Source organism: Camellia sinensis, chromosome 2 (assembly GCF_055761805.1).
Source record: "Camellia sinensis isolate YWXY chromosome 2, ASM5576180v1, whole genome shotgun sequence".
NCBI classification, from domain to species: domain Eukaryota; kingdom Viridiplantae; phylum Streptophyta; class Magnoliopsida; order Ericales; family Theaceae; genus Camellia; species Camellia sinensis.
This window is the reverse complement of record NC_138962.1, coordinates 214,870,745-214,893,905: the sequence shown is the minus strand read 5'-3', so window position 1 is coordinate 214,893,905 and position 23,161 is coordinate 214,870,745. Positions and strand designations below refer to the sequence as shown.

General features: G+C 37.4%; 1 pseudogene; it reads left to right on the top strand.

The window, feature by feature from the left end:
• Window positions 1-4,943, top strand: part of LOC145788843 (SKP1-like protein 21) — a 36,095-nt pseudogene extending 31,152 nt beyond the window's left edge.
• The last annotated feature ends 18,218 nt before the right edge of the window (window positions 4,944-23,161 follow it).

Genomic DNA, 23,161 nt, shown 5'->3' with positions numbered 1-23,161 from the left:
TAAACATTTTCCATTTCCCATTAGACATGCATAAGAACTATACCAACAAATCAACAGATAAGCATATGAGCTATATCAATACTTCAATAGATAAGCCTATGAGCTATATCAATAATTCAACATATAAGCATATGAGCTGTATCAACACTTCAATAGATAAGCATATGAGCTGTATCAACACTTCAATAGATAAGCATATGAGCTGTATCAATTTCCGGTTTAGAGGTCCAGCCCCTTTCTTCCAATAAACCGTCCACACCAAGCAACATATATATATACACATTGGTAGTATACATAATCAATCAATACATAAAGTTAATGTATTCATTCAACGGTCATACTCTATGACACGTCCATTCGATTAGTTTTAGTTTGCCTAATTCTCATGCATTGTCTACAACAATCGAAACCACCCTCCACCAGTAGCCCAAGCAATTATTTCTAAACAGATAATAAAAGCTCTAACAGATAAAATTATCAACATTTTCAATAGTGAGCGATAAATAAATCCAACTCCACTAGTCCATCTAATAATGAGCCAATTTCATTATATTCACTTCAATTTCACAAATTTATAACTTTCCCGAATGTAAGTATATCAATTAATTAATACACAAATTAGGGCTTCCTCCCCCAAGTCTCAATATTAACCATAGGTTCAAATATCAACAACCAACACCCAAATCATCATTTTGAGACCCAAAATACATGTTTAAGAATCAAAATAACAAACCCTCGTTTATACCATTTTGAAACCCTAAGTCCCAAAACCAACCAACTTCAACACTTTATCAGAATTACCAATATTCTATGTCGAAGACCATAATAGTGAGTAGGAATCCCTACCTCAAATTCGGAGCTCAAAGAGAGAGGATGACGGAACTCAACGTGCTCCAAAACTCGAAATTTTCGGATCAGAGGAAAGCCCTCGACGATCAACCCAACTTTTGTAAAGACCAAAGGTGAGGAAAACACCCTAGCTAGATCAATACTTAGAGAGAAGTTATGGTTTTAGAGAGAGGAGCTCTCAAATGGCTTTTTAGAAAGTAAGAGAGAGAGAGAGAATACAAAAAGTGATTTTAAAAAGCCCAGCTGCCAACTGATATACGACATTCCCGCTCGAGCGGAGAACACAACGCTCGAGCGTGAAGAACAAAAAACTAGGTACGCTCGAGCGCAAGAATGCCCGCTCGAGCACCAAGACACAAGAATAAAGTACATCCGCTCGAGGGCGAAAATCAGTCTGCTCGAGCGCAGATTTTCATCTTCCAGAACCTTTCAGGAAAAGAACTACCCGCTCGAGCGCCAACAATCCCGCTCGAGCTCGACCCGCTCGAGCGCAATAAACCCGCTCGAGCGTAGAAAACACACCTGTAGAAGTTTTGCAGGGCCACGAAATACTGGAAGTGTGTAAACCCCGCTCGAGCGCAAAAAGACCCGCTCGAGCGGACAACCGAAAAACCAAACTCCGCTCGAGCGCATAATGACCCGCTCGAGCGTACCACCAAAACCCTGGGCAACAAGGAAAGGGACTAAGGCTCAACCAACCTGTTCGAAACACGCCCAACATATCCTAGAACTCAGACATACGGAATTTAAAGGATGATAACAGGACATACAACTATCAACTCCACGGAACCTAAGACCGAAACACTGTACATAAAGGGGACAAACCCGGGATCGCTATATGAGGGTTGTTACAGATGAACTCCATCATGTTGTGGATTCTGATTTGCAGGTTCCAAGGACACGAAAACATCTAAACCTAAAAAGAAGAAAGAAGAATCGTCGAAGAAAAGACCAACAATGGAGTGCTCCTTTCAACTGCACTGCTGTTTCAAATGATGCTTCTTCTTCGATTAATGCAATTTAATTCCATAGAAAGGTAAGTACCACATTAATTTTAAATTTTACATTTTCCTTTGTTCTGTGTTAATTTTTGGACAGTTATTAATTAGTGAATATATTCCATGAATGGTTTTTTGTCAAAGGAAAAACGATAATGAAGTTACTGTTGTCTTTTTACATGTTGCAGGAGTGTAATGGTCTTGATTCAGTGTGTCATGATGCTAAGATTCATGATCATGTTCGCGAGATGTTGAAGCTACAAAATTTTCAAGGTTACAGTCTTGCACAGGAGGACGAGTTTGATGATGGTGATCTAGATGACGAGATAGATCCTGCATTGAAAGAAAAAATTGATAGGTGAGCTTAAATGAAGGGTTTTTAGTATCTGAACTCACACTCATGCATCTTTTAGGTTCATCTTGTGACAATGTCCTGTTTTCCTTTTTCTTCAAGATATGCTGTTATTGGTCTCTTCTTGTAGAGAATTTTCATTGTTACCTAGCCTAAAGATCCAGTTCTCAAAGTTTTCCTAAGGCCAGTAATGATCTCATCTCATGGTGTCAGTGTGAAATTCTACTGGGACATAAGCTGGTTTAATAATAAAAATAATAAAAATCTTAGTATGATTTCTTTTAACTTATCATCATTTATTATTACTCATATCTTTTCACATATATATTTATTTTTAATTGTATATTTTTTGATCTTACAACACATCCTCCAAAGATCCTCATCACGGCTAGTTAAAGAAAATTTTCACTTTACCACTTACATTCCAATTCTTACGCTTTTTTATTGTATTTCAATTTTTTTTCACCCCTACGCAGGGAGGTGGAGGATTTTGCCCGGAGACTGAATTCAGACTGGCCTGAAAGAATGCAAGAGATTTTGTCTTTAGTCCCAGAAAGGAAGGCATCACCGATATCTACTAATGGCAATGGTTCCTTGAGGAGACATGCAAGTATGTATACTCTTTTCCCCAGAAATTGAAATGATTGGCATTTAAAGAACGCCCTTTTTTTTCTACTTTAACTCAAATGCATGCTTTTCCTCTCCTGAAATGAACAGACTGGTATATGTTTGTTTGTATATGCATGAACATCAACTCTTTATTCATTTTTTTTTACCTAGTTCACTCTGTTGTGTTTGTGGTGTTCTATTAGTAGTATTTCCTCCCTTGATTTGAAACTTCTCCCTAGTTGGCTACAGCTTGTGTTTTCGCAAAGTCACCCCCGCCCCCCCTCCCGGCTCTCTCTTTCTCTCTCTCACTCACAGACCTATACTTTTAAATACCCTCCATGTGTTTCGCACTTTCACTCTCTTAACAGAACTATGTAAGGCCCACTCAATGCCAATAGACTAAACAAGTCATTTGATACAGAAAGCCTTCTTCATTCAATGGAATCAGGGACGAAGCCAATGGGGAGCCATGGTCTCACCCTTCTATATTTTTTTTCAAAAAAATTTCTATTAGCCTTTTTATTGACCCCCTAAATGAGTATTCTATAACACGAGTTGCGTAATACTATCAATTCTATTGATTTGGGATGGCCAACAAGAGAACCTGATTTGTAGGAAGAGAAGAGAAGATACTTAAAAATCTGTTATGTGCTTTATTTTTTTAAATATAAAATTCATAGATGTAGATTTTTATATTTATAAAAGTTATGTCAGCCAATAAGTTCTTTAAAATGACAGTCTAACAAATTATACACTAAGATGCTAATTATATAGTTAAATAATTGAGATAATTTCACTATTTTTTTTATAACGCTTATGTAAGAAATTATCATATTCCTTAAGTTAACTAAATGAAATGAATAATTATAATTGCAGGATTTTATATCTACACAAGTGTTTTTGTTTTGTGTTTTTTACAAGATATCCTGCGCCCACCCCCCAAATACTTTGAGGTATTAAAAGTATTCCTATACCGATGATTATGTGATTTTATTGTTCCTATCTGCAGGACTAGACCGCGGCCAAAAGTGAGAGATCTATAAAATACGGGGACTTCCTCAGAGTTGCCTTTGGCTCGAACGATTTTGACCTTGTTGTTGATGGCACCTACTTGAGTTAGTAGTGCTGTTGTAGATCCACATGTAAGCTAGATAGGTATATACTCTCCTCTTCTTTTTTTTTCTTTTTTCTTTTTCAAATGTTGATGATTGTGTTTGGCTTTCTTGAAATGCAATTTTGGTTTTAGGGGTTGTTCTCTTGTATTCTAACCTTGAGGGAAAATCAGAAAAAGAAAAAGAAAGAGAAAGAAAATCTGTTTCTTTGAGCCAATTTTGCTCAATTGTAAGGTTTTGTTTGGCTGCATCCATTGAAATTTTCTTGGTATTACATTTTTTGCTGCATCCATGAAAACATTCTTGTACATCTTTGTTGATTTTTTTATTTTTTTTTAGGATAAATTGCAGTGAATCCCCTTAAACTCAACAATTAATTACCTTAAACTATTATTTTGTTACACTTACACTTTTCATTAGGATTATGTTAGAGATTTAAATGGAATCAGGTCATGTATGAAGTATATGACACACTTATTAATTTTTTAAGGCAATAATATGTTATTAATTTTTTTAGGATAATAATATTATGGGAAATTTGGTTATAAACCCCCTTTACTTTCCTTTCATTGTTAAAAGGATTAAGAAAAAAATTATACTTTATAAACCCCCTCATAATTATAAAGTCTTGCATAAAGGACAAAATTTATTATTTAAATATTTTATTAGACTATTATACCGTCAACTAAATTTTCCCACCTTTTCCACCCACTCTCTCCCCACCTTCTCTGTCTCTCTCCTCCCTCTTTCCCTTCTGACTTTGTTCTCCACGGACGTGCTCCTCCTTCCAGATCTGAAGCTCTGTTTCTCGACAATTTTGGTAACCTCTTCTTCTCCGGCGATGATAGCAACGTCATCGTCATCACTCTCCTCGCCAAGTCCGGTCAGTTATCAGGCGAAACTCCGGCGATCAACAATGTCGAAACCGATCTCTATGATGAACTCATCAAGAACATCGGGAACGAAATCAACTACGGGCCAGAAAATTGTCCTCCGGTGCCGGAATCGAAGGAAATTGTCTAGGAGGAGAAACAGATCGTCTCTAAATTGAGGCATGTTTGGTGGAGTTGTTTGGTTATACATATTTTTTTAAACACAGATTTGAGTTTGAATATATGTATATATATATATATATATATATATTTGTGTGTATGAGTGTTGTTGAACACATGTATTCTTTTCATTGAGATTTGTGATTGTTGATCGAGTTTTAGAAGTTTTTCTTCTCAATTAGATATGTTGATTTGTTGATTAATTTGTTTTGTTTTTGTTTGTTTGTTTTTTTTTTTTTTTTTTGATTTATTTTTGTTGTTTTTTTATCTAATTTCATTTGACAGAACTAGAGTAAAATTTTACTCCGATTTTATTGCTCTGTTTTTTGTTTCAGATAATGAGAGTAAAATTTTACTCTTGTTGTTTGAGAGAATTAGAGTAAAATTTTACTCTGGTGTTAGAATGACAGTAAAATTTTACTGTCAAGAGGTGGTCATTGCCAAACACTTCAGCCGCCACAAACACTGCCTTCGCTTTTTTACTTTTGTGCAGAGTAACATTTTACTTTTAGCTTCAGAGTCTCACAGCTTATTCATTTTTCAGAGTAAAATTTTACTTTTATACAGAGTAAAATTTTACTTTTGTGTAGAGTCTAACATTTTACTAATTTTTTAAAGTAAAATTTTACTTTTATACAGAGTAAAATTTTACTTTTAGTTTCAGAGTCTCACAGTTTGCTCGTTTTTCAGAGTAAAATTTTACTTTTATACAGAGTAAAATTTTATTTTTAGTTTCAGAGTGTAACATTTTACTCTTATTCAAAGTAAAATTTTACTTTCATACAGAGTAAAATTTTACTCTGAAATACACAGTGAAGATGGCTTAATAGGAGAGCTGATAGATATGAGGGTAATATAGTAAAAGAAACAAGTTTTAAAATATTAAGGGGTTTTGAAAGTACTTATATAATTCTTGTCCTTTTGAAAGACAAATTAGATAGTGAGGGGGCTATCACCAAATCCCCCTAATATTATTTTTTGGTGATCTAATCTGCACTTTGACATTGTTGCCTTGAAAATTTAATAAATGTGTCATGTTTTTTACACATAATTTGATTTTGTGTAAATCCCTAATAAAATTCTAACAAAAAGGTTAATTGTAACAAATGAATAATTTGAGGTGGTTAACTGTTGAGTTTTAAAGTTTATGAGAGTAAAATGTAAATGGGTTATAGTTTAAGGGGATTTAATGAAATTTATCTTTTTTAATTATTTTAAAAAGGGTAAATTACACTAACTTGAAAAAAAATACATCAAGTTTTGCATAATTACCCTAGGTTTTTTAAAGTTTTAATTCACGTAATATTTTGTTCTATTTTTATTAATAATTCGTTAGTTATATGAATAAAAAATTGATATGTTAAAAAATATATATATATATATATATATATATTAGCTTTGTTTATCATTGTGTCTCCACATTATCTAAATTAGTTCTAGTCACTTTAGCTTTATTAAAAAAGAAATCAGTATTATTATATTAAATTTGTGAGATTTATTATATATTTTTTAAAATTTACAAGAGTGTAAGTGTAATTTCACTTTTGTATTTTTATTTTTAGATTGAATGCTGCTATTAGCACCCCATAAATTATTTTGGACTCTCAATTTTTAGCTGGGTGATTCTACTTACACCACTATTTAACTTCTTTACACCCTCCATCTCATTACACCACTAAAAAAAATGTAATTCTCATTACACCCCTAATATATTACTAAAATTAACCCTAAATTAACTATTTCATCTCTTTATACCACTAATTTTGGTAACACAAAGTTAAATAATTTACATTATTCCGGTGTTATGCTGTCGAAAAACGTAGATCTCTCCAGCATTTTGTTACTATATATTTACAGAGCCACTTTCTTCCAAACAATGATTTTTTTATTTGTGGTAGCCCTGTTCAGTAATACAACGCTAATTAATTTGAATTACTCCAGTGTCATGTTACCGGACAATATTTTTTCCCTATCATTATATTGCCGTCCAAATAGATGATAATAAAAAATTAATTTGGGCCACTTGTGAAGTGTCTGCTCAATGATACATTGTTATACAAATGAGATTACTCTAGTGTCATATAGCGATCCCGGTTGTCCCTTTACTGTTCAGTTGTATTCCGGACTCGGTTCCGTGGAGTTGGTAGTTGTATCTATCTTGTTGTCGTCCTTTAAATCCATTTGTTTTAGTTTTAGCATGTGTTGGGCTTGGTTGTTACAGGTTGGTAGAGCTTTGGCTCCCATTGTTGTTGCCCAATTTTTGAGTGGTCCGCTCGAGCGGGTCATTTTGCGCTCGAGCGGGGTTTACACCCTTCTAGCATTTTGTGTCCCTGCAAAACTTCTGCAGGTGTGTTTTCTACGCTCGAGCGGGTTTCTTGCGCTCGAGCGAGCTTGCTGGCGCTCGAGCGGGTAGTACCTTGTTGGTAAAAGCTATGGGAGATGAAAATCTACGCTCGAGCGGACTGGTCTTTCGCGCTCGAGCGGGTGTGTTTTACCTTTGTGTCTTGGCGCTCGAGCGGGAATTCTTGCGCTCGAGCGGACCCAGTTTTCTGTTCTTGACGCTCGAGCGTCCTGTTAGCCGCTCGACGGGAATGTCGTATATGAGTTGGCAGCTGGACGTTTTAAAATCACTTTTTGCATTCTCCCTCTCTCTCTTACTTTCTAAAAACACTTTTGAGAGCTTCTCTCTCTAGGATCTCCCTTCTCTCTAGGGTTTGATCTAGTTTGAGTGTCCTCCTGCCCTTCGGCCTTTGTGAACAGTGTGTTGATCGTCGAGGGCTTCGTTTTGATCAGTGGATCTTGGTATTTGGAGCATTTTGATTTTTTTCAACTTCCCCGTTTGAGCTCTAACTTCGATGTAGGGATATCCTACTCCTCTTTATGAGCTTTGTCTTTGAAATCTAGCATTTTGATATGTTGGGGGTTGGTGGGTAATTTTGAGAAAGTTTGGGTCTTTGTGTAATTTTATAAAAGATGGGGTTTTATTTATAATTAAACCTATATGCTTGTTTGGCATAGAGAAATGAGATAGATGATGAACTATGGATGAAAGTGGAACCTTGGGGTTGCTATGTTAATTATGGAAAAATGCCCTAATTGGTTGGATAAATTAATTTGTATAATTAATTTTGAGAAATGAGAAATTGAACAGGAAATGTTCAAATCAGAATGGTATGGAATTAAAGGGGTGTAGTTGGATCATTTATCACTCACCTAGTCGAAATGTTGATATTTTATCCCTTTGGTGCATTTATTTTCTGTTTAGAAATAACTGCTTTGGGCTATCGGTAGAGGATAGTCTTGATTATTGTAGACAATGCATGATGATTAGGCAAACTAAAACTAATCAATTGAGTAAGCCAGTGAATATGGTGGTTGGTACAATACAGCACTAAAATGTGTATTGATTGATAGAATTTGTATATGATAATTGTTTCTATACGTTGTATTGTGTGGGAGGAGATAGGGGATGTACTCCACGGTTTATTGAAAGATGGGGGATGGACCTCTAAACCGGATTGTGTGTGTGACATTGATACAGCACTACAATGTGTATCAAGTGTTGATTATGGACGTGTTTAAATTGATTTGATATAGCACTAAAATGTATATCGTTATCAATTGTGAAGTATAGAAGTGTTTCTATGTTATGTTGATACAACACCAAAATGTGTATCGTTTGTATAGTATGGGAGTGGTTTATGTGTTATTGATACAGCATCAAAATGTGTATCCATCATGAATTTCGAAAATATTTTTAAGATGAGTCTTATTCTCATTAAGTTATTTGGCTAAGTTTTGAGCCTTGTTTTCAAACTCAAGGTTGAAAAAGAAATGAGAAATGAAATGTAACATGGACTTAAATGTCATGAAACTGGAATGTGACATAAGTGAGTGTATCGGTGTTGACCATCTATCAACTGCTAATCTTTTAGTCATTGTTCATAGCTGGTTTAGTGTATTTCTGCTGGGCTGTGGCTCACCCTTTATGGGACATCATTTTCAGGTACAGGTAGTATGCCACTTCCAAGGACATAGCTTGGGAAGCTAGAGGCAGACAAATTGCTTTTGTTGTTTGCTTTATTTTGATGTATTACATGTAAATTCAGGCCAAAGACTTAATATATCTTGCGTTAGTACTCTTCTTTTTGTAACCAAGTGTTAACTTGGAAAGCTGTAAGCCCGTAGGGCATTTGCTTTTGTTGTTAACATGTAATACTTTTGTAAGGACTACTCTGATTAATGGAAAGATGGTTATCTTCTTATTTCCTTGCATGTCTAAAATGATGGGTTTTATGTATTATTTCTAGGGCGTTACAACTTGGTATCAGAGCGTACCGGATTCGAATACTTTGGGTACGTGGGAAGTAATTAGTATCATAATGGGTTTGTCTCGCTTGTTAGAGACTTATGTGTGACATTATGTGTTTATTTGATAACATGTTTATGTGACTTCTTGGGTATGGGATTTAGTTTCTAGGATGTTGATTGGATCCTTAGGTTTCTGTGAGTCTTGTTGGAAAAGCACTTGATCAATGCTGTTTCTAACCGGAACTCTAGTAACGCCTTGGGACTATCATTATCCGGAAACGAAATTTGTAAGTGCTTATGTGTTTACGTGCTTACGTGAAGTGAATTACAGTTGTCCATGTATTAGGACGCGAGTGTTTAGTTTTGGCACATTTATGAATGTGCTAATGTTCTCCGTTACCTTTATTAGGATGTCAGGACGAGGAAGAGGTAGTAGACGTGACAGACGTGGTAGGCAGGAGATGCCTTTACCGGATAATATTCCGGCACAGCAGGAGGGGGTTGGCCAGGCCAATGTGGCCGAGCCAGCAGGTCAGGAGGCTATAGGCGCCTTAGCCCGAGGAATAGCCGATGCTTTGAGGGAGTCAATGGGAATTCTCAGAGCTGAGAATCCAACTCAGGCTCCAGTGCAAGCCCAGGTTGTTGAGGCAGGGCCTTCCTTCTTGAAAAGGGAATTCTTCTGGTCTAACCCGGACGACTTTATTGGGGATCCGAAGGAGCCACTGAAGCCTGACGAGTGGTTAAAGCAAATGAGTAAGACGTTCGAGATGCTTGGCATCGAGGACGGAGCGTTGAAAGTGACCTTGGCATCCTTCCAGCTTAAGAGGGATGCAGGTCAGTGGTGGAAATACATGAGGGGCCGTATTGCTGGCACGTGGGAGGCTTTTGTAGAGGCTTTTCAAGAGAAGTATTTATCTTTAGCAGTTAGGGAGAAGCTGAGAGACCAGTTCTGTCAGCTTTTGTAGTTGAGTTCTTCAGTAGCCGAGTTTGAGGCTGCTTTTACTAGCTTGTCTAGGTTCGCACCTGAACTTGTGGCGTCCGAGGAACGCCGCTGTATCGAGTTCGAGAAGAGGTTGAGGCGCGGCCTCAAGATGAGGGTTGGAGGTTCGATGATCCGAGACTATGGGCGCTTGGTTAATGCTGCAGCCCATATGGAGATCATGATGCAGGAAGAGGAGGAAGAGAGAGGCTCCAAGAGGAGCCAGGATGGTCAGGGTGATGGCAGGAGATAGAGGGGTGCTAACCCTCAGCAGTCTCAGGAGGGTCTTGTTAGATCGACCTTTCCAGTGCCGAGTACAGGCTCAGGGAGAGGCAATCAGGGAGATTTCACCTGTTACAAATTTGGTCAGCAGGGCCACAAGGCTTCGGTTTGCCCACAGAGGGGAGGAGGTCAGAGAGCTGCTTCGTCTTCAGCTAGACCGCAGAGCTAGAGTCAGGGCAGGGGCCAGCCCTTATCTTGTTATCAGTGTGGTCAGCCTGGGCACCTGAAGAGGTTTTGCCCACAGTTGAGTGCCACTTCGGGCGCGTCTGGTTCTAGGCAGACGCAGGGTTTTCAGCTAGCTCAGTCTGTGCAGGCCTCGAGGGCCAATCCGGGGGCTTCGTCGTCCCAGTCAGTGCAGTAGTCGTTTGCTCCAAGGGGTGAGCAGTTGGATTAGGGGCCTACAAGGCGCGTATATGCTATTGCCGCGCAGGATCTTGTACCTGCTCCGTCAGTTGTGAGAGGTACCTTCTTGTTTTGCAACTCGGTTGCTAGTGTATTGATTGATACGGGTGCATCTCATTCTTTTGTATCTGCTGCATTTGCATCTGTTTTGGAATTGGAGTTGGCACAGTTAGCCTCTCCTATATGTGTAGTATCGCCTGTTGGTGGTGAGTTGATCTTGAAACAAGGTGTTAGAGGTTGTGATATAGAGGTTGCCGATCGCCAGCTTCCGTTTCCTTTTGTAGTGATGCCCATGTCGGGATTTGATGTTATTTTGGGTATGGACTGGCTATCGTCATACCGGGCTGTTATTGATTGCTACCGCCAGAGGGTCACAGTTTGTACCTTGAGCGGGGAGTGTTTCCATTTCTTGGGAGATCGGGTTGGTAGTGTATTGCCACCGGTGTATGATCTGCAAGGGCGAAGTGAGCTTAGTGGTCTACTTGCTAGCTTTTTGAGTAGTGAGTGCGGTGAGACCCAGACTGTGTTGCCGAGAGTGGTTTGTGAGTACTCGGACGTCTTTCCCAAGGACCTCGTTAGTTTGTCACCTCATCGAGAGATTGAGTTCTCTATTGATCTAGTGCACGGCACGACGCCGATTTCTATGGCACCTTATCGTTTTGCCCCAGCCGAGTTAGTTGAGTTGAAGGTTCAGCTCCAAGAGTTGCTGGATAAGGGCTTTATTCGCCCTAGTGTTTCACCATGGGGAGCACCGGCCCTCTTTGCTAAAAAGAAAGATGGTGCCTTGAGACTGTGTATAGACTACCGGAAGTTGAATCGGGCTACGGTCAAGAATAAGTACCCTATGCCCCGTATAGATGATCTGCTTGACCAGTTGAAGGGTTCCCGTTGTTTCTCTAAGATAGACTTGAGATCGGGTTACCACCAGTTGAGGGTCAGGGAGGAGGATATTCCGAAGACAGCATTCCGTACGCGGTATGGCCACTATGAGTTTCTGGTGATGCCGTTTGGGCTCACCAATGCACCGGCAGTCTTTATGGATTTGATGAACCGGATCTTCCGGGAATTCTTAGACCGTTTTGTAGTCATTTTCGTGGACGACATTCTGATTTATTCGCCTTCAGAGGAGGAGCACGAGGAACACTTGAGAGTGGTGCTTGAATTGCTTAGAGCCCATAGGCTGTATGCCAAGTTTGGAATGTGTGAGTTCTGGCGAGGAGAAGTCAAGTTCTTAGGCCATGTGGTATCTGGGAAAGGGGTGTCTATTGATACATCCAAGATTGAGGCAGTGCAGGATTGGGCACAGCCTAAGAGTGTGTTTGAGATCCGCAGTTTTCTGGGATTAGCTGGGTATTACCGTCGGTTTGTGAAGGATTTATCCAGATTAGCTTCACCGTTGACTAGACTGACTTGGAAGGGAGTCAAATTTGTATGGAGTGAAACTTGTGAAAAGTCGTTCCAGGAATTGAAAGTTAGATTGACTACCGCTCCGGTTTTGATTATTCCGGAGAGAGGGTTGGGTTATGCAGTTTATTGTGATGCCTCACGAAAGGGTTTGGGTTGTGTGTTGATGCAAGAGGGGAAAGTAGTTTCCTATGGCTCACGTCAGTTGAAAATACACGAGAAGAATTACTTTACACATGACCTAGAGCTAGCAGCAGTGATCTTTGCCTTGAAAATCTGGAGGCACTACCTTTATGGTGAGAGATTCGAGGTGTTCTCGGATCATAAGAGTTTGAAATATCTGTTTACACAGAAAGACTTGAACTTGAGGCAGGAGAGGTGGATGGAGTTCATTGAGGATTATGACTTCGAGTTGCATTATCATCTGGGGAAGGCCAATGTTGTGGCCGACGCCCTTAGCAGAAAATCCATTAGTGATGTAGCTTGTATAGCCATCCGAGAGTGGGAGATGTTGGGTGCTCTTGGTGAGTTTGATTTGCTTCTAGGCGAATCTGTTGAGGCTGCGGCCTTGTTTTCTGTTGTTGCGCAACCTACACTTGTGACACAAGTGTTAGAGGCACAGAGAGGTGACCTTGAGGTAGAGTCCCTCCGAGAGAAGATCTCCAGTGGGAAAGTTGAGATGGGTTTGACGGTGTATCCTGACCTGAGTGTGAGATCCCGAGACTGTTTGTTTGTACCGGAGTCTTGCCGAGAGGAGGTACTCCGAGAGTTCCACCATTCACGCCTTGCGGTGCATCCGGGAGGCACTAAGATGTATCAGGATTTGGGTCGCCAGTTTTGGTGGCGGGGTATGAAGAGAGATGTGGCAGCTTTTGTATCTAAGTGCCTTACTTGTCAACAAGTGAAGGCCGAACATCAGAGGCCAGCGGGTTTGTTGCAACCCTTGCCTATTGCCGAGTGGAAGTGGGAGCATGTCACTATAGACTTCGTTGTAGGTCTTCCGAGGACTCAGCGGGGTAGTGATGCTATTTGGGTGGTTGTGGACCGGTTGGCTAAATCGGCACACTTTATTCCTAGGCGCATGAGAGATTCGGTAGGTCATCTTGTCGACTTATATATTCGGGACATAGTGAGGTTGCACGGGGTCCTAGTGACAATCGTCTCAGATAGAGATCCTCGTTTTACTGCTAGGTTGTGGCAGAGTTTGCAGAGTGCCTTGGAGACTAAGTTGACCTTTAGCACGGCTTATCACCCTCAAACTGACGGGCAGTCCGAGCATACTATTCAGATCCTTGAGGATATGCTTCGAGGTTGTGTCCTTGACTTTACTGGGATGTGGGAGAGGCATTTGCCCTTGGTGGAGTTTGCCTACAACAACAGCTTTCAGTCGAGTATCGGTATGGCACCGTTTGAGGCCTTGTATGACCGACCGTGTAGGTCTCCAGTTTGTTGGGCCGAGGTGGGTGATACACCTTTATTGGGTCCGAAGTTGGTGAGGGAAACGACGGAGAAAGTTGAGCTTATCCGTAGGAGGCTTGTTACAGCCCAGAGTCGTCAGAAATCTTATGCCGACCGTAGGAGGTGACCTTTGGTATTTGAGGTGGGTGATCATGTCTTTCTGAAGATATCACCTAGGCGGGGATTGATGAGGTTTGGGAGGAGTAGGAAGTTGTCCCCTCGGTTTATTAGCCCTTTTGAGATCCTTGAGAGGATTGGCGAGGTTGCCTATCGCTTAGCTTTGCCGCCGCAGTTGTCCGGAGTTCATGATGTGTTTCATGTGAGTATGCTTCGAAAGTATGAGCCGGATCCGTCGCATGTATTAGATTAGACCGACTTGGAGGTAGATGAGGATGCCTCGTATGAGGAGAAGCCAGTTTGGGTCTTGGATAGGCGGGATCAAGTCTTGCGAGGTAAGACCATTCCCTTGGTAAAAGTTTTGTGGAAACATCACGGAGTGGAGGAAGCCACTTGGGAACGTGAGTTGGAAGTTCATGAGAAATATCCGGACCTGTTTATTGATGTGTAATCATGTATTTAGATTTTGTAATATTGTTGAACTTAAGAGCTTTATATATGTCTTAAGTTATAAAATATTGAAAATGTTTTGGTTTAATGGAAGAATTTTGAAACTTGCCTCAAAATGGAAGTTTAGTGTAACATTGCATATGTTGATTATATTGTAGAAATGGAATTATATCATGAAAAATGAATATGATATGGAAAGGAAATGCATGTTGAAATGTGTATAATGTGTTTTGCCTCTTGAAAAGAGATGAGATTGTCCGGTAATGGGTCGGGTTGTTTAATGTTGTGTTATAACATTGTTGGGAATTGAGGAAAACTTGTTTTTGAAAACTTGTATTTAATTTCGAGGACGAAATTCTTTAAGGGGGGGAGGTTATAGCAATCCTGGTTGTCCCTTTACTGTTCAGTTGTATTCCGGACTCGATTCCGTGGAGTTGGTAGTTATATCTATCTTGTTGTCGTCCTTTAAATCCATTTGTTTGAGTTTTAGCATGTGTTGGGCTTGGTTGTTACAGGTTGGTAGAGCTTTGGCTCCCATTATTGTTGCCCAGTTTTTGAGTGGTCCGCTCGAGTGGGTCAGTTTGCGCTCGAGCGGGGTTTTCACCCTTCCAGCATTTCGTGTCCCTGTAAAACTTCTGCAGGTGTGTTTTCTACGCTCGAGCGGGTTTCTTGCGCTCGAGCGGGCTTGTTGGCGCTCGAGCGGGTAGTACCTTGTTGGTAAAAGTTCTAGGAGATGAAATTCTACGCTCGAGCGAACTGGTCTTTCGGGCTCGAGCGGGTGTGTTTTGCCTTTGTGTCTTGGTGCTCGAGCGGACCCAGTTTTCTGTTCTTGACGCTCGAGCGTCCTGTTAGCCGCTCGAGCGGGAATGTCGTATATCAGTTGGCAGCTGGGCGTTTTAAAATCACTTTTTACATTCTCCCTCTCTCTCTTACTTTCTAAAACACTTTTGAGAGCTTCTCTCTCTAGGATCTCCCTTCTCTCTAGGGTTTGATTTAGTTCGAGTGTCCCCCTACCCTTCGGCCTTTGTGAAAAGTGTGTTGATCATCGAGGGCTTCGTTTTGATCCGTGGATCTTGGTATTTGGAGCATTTTGGTTTTCTTCAACTTCCCCGTTTGAGCTCTAACTTCGAGGTAGGGATATCCTACTCCTCTTTATGAGCTTTGTCTTTGAAATTTAGCATTTTGATATGTTGGGGGTTGTTGGATAATTTTGAGAAAGTTTGGGTCTTTGGGTAATTTTACAAAAGATGGGATTTTATTTATAATTAAACCTATATGCATGTTTGGCATAGAGAAATGAGATAGATGATGAACTATGGATGAAAGTGGAACCTTGGGGTTGTTATGTTAATTATGGGAAAATGCCCTAATTGGTTGGATAAATTAATTTGTATAATTAATTTTGAGAAATGAGAAATTGAATAGGAAATGTTCAAATCATAATGGTATGGAATTAAAGGGGTGTAGTTGGATCACTTATCACTCACCTAGTCGAAATGTTGATATTTTATCCCTTTAGCGCATTTATTTTCTGTTTAGAAATAACTGCTTTGGGCTATCGGTGGAGGATAGTCTTGATTGTTGTAGACAATGCATGATGATTAGGCAAACTAAAACTAATCAATTGAGTAAGCCAGTGAATATGGTGGTTGGTACAATACAGCACTAAAATGTATATTGATTGATAGAATTTGTATATGATAATTGTTTCTATACGTTGTATTGTGTGGGAGGAGATAGGGGATGTACTCCACGGTTTATTGGAAGATTGGGGATGGACCTCTAAACCGGATTGTGTGTGTGACATTGATACAGCACTACAATGTGTATCAAGTGTTGATTATGGAAGTGTTTAAATTGATTTGATATAGCACTAAAATGTATATCGTTATCAATTGTGAAGTATAGAAGTGTTTCTATGTTATGTTGATACAGCACCAAAATGTGTATCGTTTGTATAGTATGGGAGTGGTTTATGTGTTATTGATACAGCATCAAAATGTATATCCATCATGAATTTCGAAAGTATTTTTAAGATGAGTCTTATTCTCATTAAGTTATTTAGCTAAGTTTTGAGCCTTGTTTTCAAACTCAAGGTTGAAAAAGAAATGAGAAATGAAATGTAACACGGACTTAAATGTCATGAAACTGGAATGTGACATAAGTGAGTGTATCGGTGTTGACCATCTATCAACCGCTAACCTTTTAGTCATTGTTCATAGCTGGTTTAGTGTATTTCTGTTGGATTGTGGTTCACCCTTTATGGGACATCATTTTCAGGTACAGGTAGCATGCCACCTCCAAGGACATAGCTTGGGAGGCTAGAGGCAGACAGATTGCTTTTGTTGTTTGCTTTCTTTTGATGTATTACATGTAAATTCAAGCAAAGGACTTAATATGTCTTGAGTTAGTACTCTTCTTTTTGTAACCAAGTGTTAACTTGGAAAGCTGCAAGCCCGTAGGGCATTTGCTTTTGTTGGTAACATGTAATACTTTTGTAAGAACTACTCTGATTAATGGAAAGATGGTTATCTTCTTATATCCTTGCATGTCTAAAATGATGAGTTTTACGTATTATTTCCAGGGCGTTACATGTCATGTTATCAAACTACAATAGAGTTGTTTAAGCCCCGTCTCTGTACATTGAAAGATTTACTTTTTCCTTGAAGCATCCATAAAAAAATTCATAAATCAAACACGCATCCATAAAATTATACATAAAAAGTATCCATAAAATTATTCATAAAAATATCAAGTGTACGAATATTCATGAAGTATCTAAAAAATATGTTATTGTTTGCATCCATCAATCAAACATGCTATCACAATTCGTCTTAGTAATTTGTAGGTAATTTTTCCCCCCTTAATAGAAATAGACATTCACACTATTTAGAACCTGTCAACCTCAATCGTTCCTCCTTGATCTTCCTGTTGTCTATACACTTCTTTCACAAGCAAGTGTAAATCTTGGTTTTCTGCCATTGCCTTCCTCATCTGATGTCTTTATAACAATGACAAATCAAGTCTTCTTCCCAACGTCAGAAGCCCATTTAATCAATGTTTCACGACTACTAAAAATCTAAAGATAATAAATACATTTATACGTCAAATTATTAATAAAACTCAATACAAATTAAAGATAAGAAAAAATCATATTCATAAAAAAAAACTTAACAAACCTCATCTGTAATGAATTCATGACTAGAGTCCACTAATATTGCAGTACTTACGTTGTTGCAATCAGTATAAGTATTATCCTTCTAGGCAAAAAAATAAAAAATATAAAAAAAAATGAAACTAAAAATACATGGTAATGAGAAGCTGAACAAATTAAAAAAATTTGATTTGGGATTATCGGAAATGTATCTTTTATTCAGTAGTTTGTTACCAGACTTATATTTTTTATTCGGCAATGTGATGCTAGACGATTTTATTTTGTTCGATTTTGAACCACTGAATGAAAATCGAACATCAATCCAAAAAAACGAAACAAAAACCTACGAAATAAATAAAAAAACTCACCATTTCACTTTTTTTATGGTTCTTCACCACCATTTCTTCATCCATTACTTTCTTTAATGATCAAAATACTATGATTCTCAATTTTTGAAAAGAGATGTGTAAGAGAAAATAAAAATTAAGAAAGGAAAAAGAAGGGTAGGGATGGAAGACCAAGGGGTGTAAGGAGATAATAAAATATATTGGGTAAATTACATTGACACCCCTTGAGGCTTATGTTTATTACAGTTTTCCCTCTCACCTTTTGGAAATTGCATCTCCCTTCCTAAGGTTTAAAGTTTCATTATAGATTACTCCCTCCAGCAATTTAATTTTTTTAAATACCAATTTTGCCCTCATTAGATTAATTACATTGACACTCCTCACATTTTAAAAATTACAATCCCCTCCCCAGGGTTTAAAGTAGAATTACCAATTGCCTCCTCAGTTAGTATTAGTTGGAGAAAAAAAAATCATTGAAAAAAAAATTAATTGGAAAAACAATTATTTGAAAAAAAATTTTGTTAGTCAAATTTTTAAATTTCTGTTTAAAAACCAACATAAGATAAAAATTAAAAATTGACTAGCAAAATTTAAAAATTCTTACGTTGATTTTTAAACAGAAATTTAAAAATTTGACTAACAAAATTTTTTTCAAATAATTTTTTTTCCAATTAATTTTTTTTTTCAATGAATTTTTTTTTCAACTAATACTAACCGATGGGACAATTGGTAATGCTACTTTAAGCCTTGGGGAGGGGATTATAATTTTTAAAATGTGAGGGGTGTCAATGTAATTTACCCAGTGAGAGCAAAATTTGTATTTAAAAAAATTAAATTGCTGGAGGGAGCAATCTGTAATGAAACTTTAAACCTCAGGGAGGGGGATGTAAATAAACATAAACCTCAGGGGGTGTCAATGTAATTTACCCAAATATATTTAATTTTAGTGTTTTGTCCTTAAAGGTAATTTCACACATGGATAAAATTGGAGGGAAAAAAAAAACTCATATGGAGGGTGTAAAGAGGTAAAATAGTGGTATAAGTAGAATCACCCTTTTTAGCTTTCTTTTATTCCAATAATAACCTCAAATAAAATTACTACAAAGGACATCCTTAATTTTGAGATATCTCATTTCACAATTAAACTTACACACCCATTGCACCATGAATTAGGATTTATGAGAGCACTCACCTCTATCACCACTCATCCATCTTTCCCAAATTTCACCGTCAAAAACTACACACCCTCAAAACCTTGAAAACCATTTGGCAGCAATATTTTGGTGGTAATGATGGCAATCATTTGATTACCTACACTTCTCTAGTAATGACAATGAGTGAAAGTTTTTCTAGCAACCAGAACTCCATAAGACGGGAGAAGTACAACAATAAAAGCTTAGAGGAGGTTCATAGCTTTGATGTTGTTCTTAACTTAAAGAAAATTGGCCTTGTAAGGGTAAGTTTCTTAAAAAAAAAATGGCAAAAATAATAAAATATGTTCGTCACTTTTTCAAGATTGAATTCCCGAACATATGACTGAAATTCGGGAACATAGGCTCGAACATTGTTTATTTGTTCGAGAACCGATAACAGAATAGTTATTATTTGTTTGGAAACAGGCAACCGAATATTATTCATAGGTTCAAACTCGTTTTACTGAGAAAACTAAACCAATTATTATAATTTTTTTCTGTAAGAGAAGAAATTATTATGAGAAAACTAAGAAATTATGTGTATATATATAGAGAGAGAAATAGCATACCAACTGTGAAAATGATGGATGAGGTAGCAAAGACGACAATCACATTGCCTCCTCCTCTTCTTCTTTTTCTTCTTCTTCGTGGGCTTTGTTAGGGTTTTTTTGGAAGTGCTGTTTTTTTGAGATGTGGGAGGTGTACATTCAATGTGTAGAATGTTTTCACAAGGATAATTTTGGTATTATTTGGGAGGAGAAAAAGAAATTTTAAGGGTTTTAAAATTTATAGGTGAGGGTCCAAAAAAATAGGGGGTTCAAAATAATTCATGGGGTGTGTTACCCAAAAGACAACCTAAGAGGGGGGTAAATTAGGTTTTTACAATTAAAATTAATATACCCTAATAAAAATTATGATTAGCACAATAGATAAATATAATTAATAAAATAAAAATAATTAAAACAAGTGTCTTAACAATTATGTCAGTTAATGATTTTAGCACAGTAAAAATGTGAAATATAACTATGGCAATTTAAAATAAAATAAAGAGATAAGGGAGAGAGAGACAAGCAAATTTATTGTGGTCCGGCTTCAACTCGGCCTACGTTCATTTCTCAAACTTCACTTGAGATTTTCTACTATCTTCTAGCTTCACAGGGGTGCTAGCAACCTCTTTACAAATGGAGCAATCATCCACGGATTTTACACAGATTTCACAAATCCAAACCCTTGCAAATCTTAGGTGATTCACAATCACTCTCAAGATTTCAAGAATACAGAGTTTGCAACACTTTTACAAGATGAAATGGTATTTTTGCTTTCAAAGAAAGTTTACAATAAAGATCTCTCAAGGATAGATATATAAAATGAAGCTTTGATTTTTCTGTAAATCTCACACAGGAAAGATGAGCTTAAAGCTATAAAGCTCAGTGTATAATTTCTAAGAATAGATGTGAGTGATTATAAATCAAAGAATATTTTTAGGTTTTTTGTCACTTGTTTACATTAGAGGTTTTGGTATGTATAATGAAAATTATAACCGTTTATAGCCGTTATATTCATTCGAATTTATAGCCGTTGTAGTCATTTGAATTTATAGCCGTTTATAGCCGTTGTACTTCCATCATTACCAATTTGAATATCTTCCACTCCATCATTACAAATTTGAATATCTTCCACTTGAACCTTTTAGCCTTTTGAACCTTTATAGCCGTTTATAGTCGTTGTACTTCCATTATTACTAATTTGAATATCTTCCACTTGAATCTTTTGAACCTTTTGGCCTGCTGTTGTGCTAGGCTGTTTGAACCTTTGTTTTGGGCTGTTTGAACTCCTGATTTAATCAAATATTAAATACATTTTAACAACATTTAGGATAAAGGTTTAGGTGAGAAATAATGGGACAAAATAAATAAATCATCAAAATAAATTTTGATTCTATTTTTCTCTTTCAAATAAATCATCAAAATAAATTTTGATTAAAATATAATTAAATAAATCATCAAAATAAATTTTGGATTCTATTTTTCTCTTTTAAATAAATTAAAACATAATTAAATAAATCATCAAAATAAATAAGTCTAACAATCTCCCCCTTTTTGATGATGGCACACAATGATGTTTTGATTTGATTTGGGAGTAACAATGGCTCCCCCTCAAGTCATGCTCCTTGAATTCATTTCTAAATACATAGGTTAGCACATATGTAATAAATAAGTTTTAATCAATAACATGATATAAGATTAAGATATCAAACTATAAATACATAATATCAGATTAGTTTGAAAATAAGACCATAATACATAACATCATATAATTTTCTCCCCCTGTGACATTATCAAAAGGAAATTTATTTTGATGATTTATTTGAAAGAGAAAAATAGAATCAAATAAATCATCAAGATAAATTTTGGATTCTATTTTTCTCTTTCAAATAAATTAAAACATAATTAAATAAATCATCAAAATAAATAAGTCTAACAATCTCCCCCTTTTTGATGATGGCATACAATGATGTTTTGATTTGATTTGGGAGTAACAAGGGCTTCCCCTCAAGTCATGCTCCTTGAATTCATTTCTAAATACATAGGTTAGCACATGTGTAATAAATAAGTTTTAATCAATAACATGATATAAGATTAAGATATCAAACTATAAATACATAACATCAGATTAGTTTGAAAATAAGACCATAATACATAACATCATATAATTTTCTCCCCGTGTGACATTATCAAAAGGAAATTATGGCTTAGAATCTAAAGAATGAGGAGGAAAATGATAGTGATAAATAGCATCAAAAAATAGATAATCAAAACAGAAATATACATATATGATTCACCCGCGTCTCTTTTTTGGTCGTCGAAAATCGCGTCGGACACGTGTCCTCGCTTTTGCGTCATCCGATCGACAAAAGCGAGACGGGTCAATCAGTTAATCAGCGACCTCAGCTCTCTCTCCCTCTTGTCGTCTTCTCCTCCGTCTTCTTCTTAATCACTCTCTTCGCCTTCTTCTTCCTCATTCACTTTGTGAGAGAGATAGAACAGAGAGACTAAGCAGAGCAAAAAGGTTGCCAAAAACTACTCTCCTTTCAATTACATTTCTCTCTCTTACTACATGGCCTCGTCCCGTCCCCTTACTCTCTTTCCGGACCTGAATGATCCCGTAAGCACTGTTGGGCCGAGTGCCCCGGCTCCCACTCTTCCCAACCATCCTATGATGTTGATTGAGCAAATAATGGCAGCTCAATCAGACATTGAAACCAATCATTTCACATTGACGTTCTATATGGAGACGGTGACTGCAGTCACAAAATTGGCTCACCGACTACAGAACATGATGAGTGAGCTCCATCGGGTCAACGCTCAACTCGCTCTGCTCCAGCGCATGTACAAGGATGCGCGAGCAGAAATAGGCGCACTGAAGGCCGAAAATAAAGAGCTTAAACAGAAGACCACCTCCATGGCCCGATTTGGAGCAACGTCGTTCTTGGCTTTTGATAGTCAGCGGGAAGTCGTCGCGCTCGATGAAAGCACGGGGGCAGGGGTGTCAAGGGTCGCCCAAGATGATAAAAAGAAGAAGAAAACAATGGAAGAGGCGAGTAAGTAAGATCGGCGTAGGGCCAGAAAAAAATGAAGAGTTTTTTTTTTTTTTAATGTGTATTTTGATCGGCGTGTGGCTGTAAAAAAAAATGAAGGGTGTTTTTTTTTATGTAAATATTTGTATTTTGATTTGTTGTTGTGTTTATGTTTAAGTACTGAAAAATGAAATTAAAAAGCAGAAAAAAAAAAAAAGAAAATTAACCCCAAACAAAAAAAATAATGAGAAAAAAATGAAAAATAAAAGAAATTAAGCATAATAGCAAAATAAAAAAAATCAAAATAAAATAATACCAGCATAAATTAAACTTAATGGGACGTTGGTGTTGCTGGAATGGTAATGTAAAAAAAAAAAAAATAGCATGAGGGTTTAAAAAAAATCAATGTATGCAAAGTTAATTTTAGCTCAAGATGCAGAATCCAAAAAAAAATTACTCAGTTGAGAATAGCAAACTGTTAAGGAGAATAAATGTATGAAGGACTTGAGAGCATT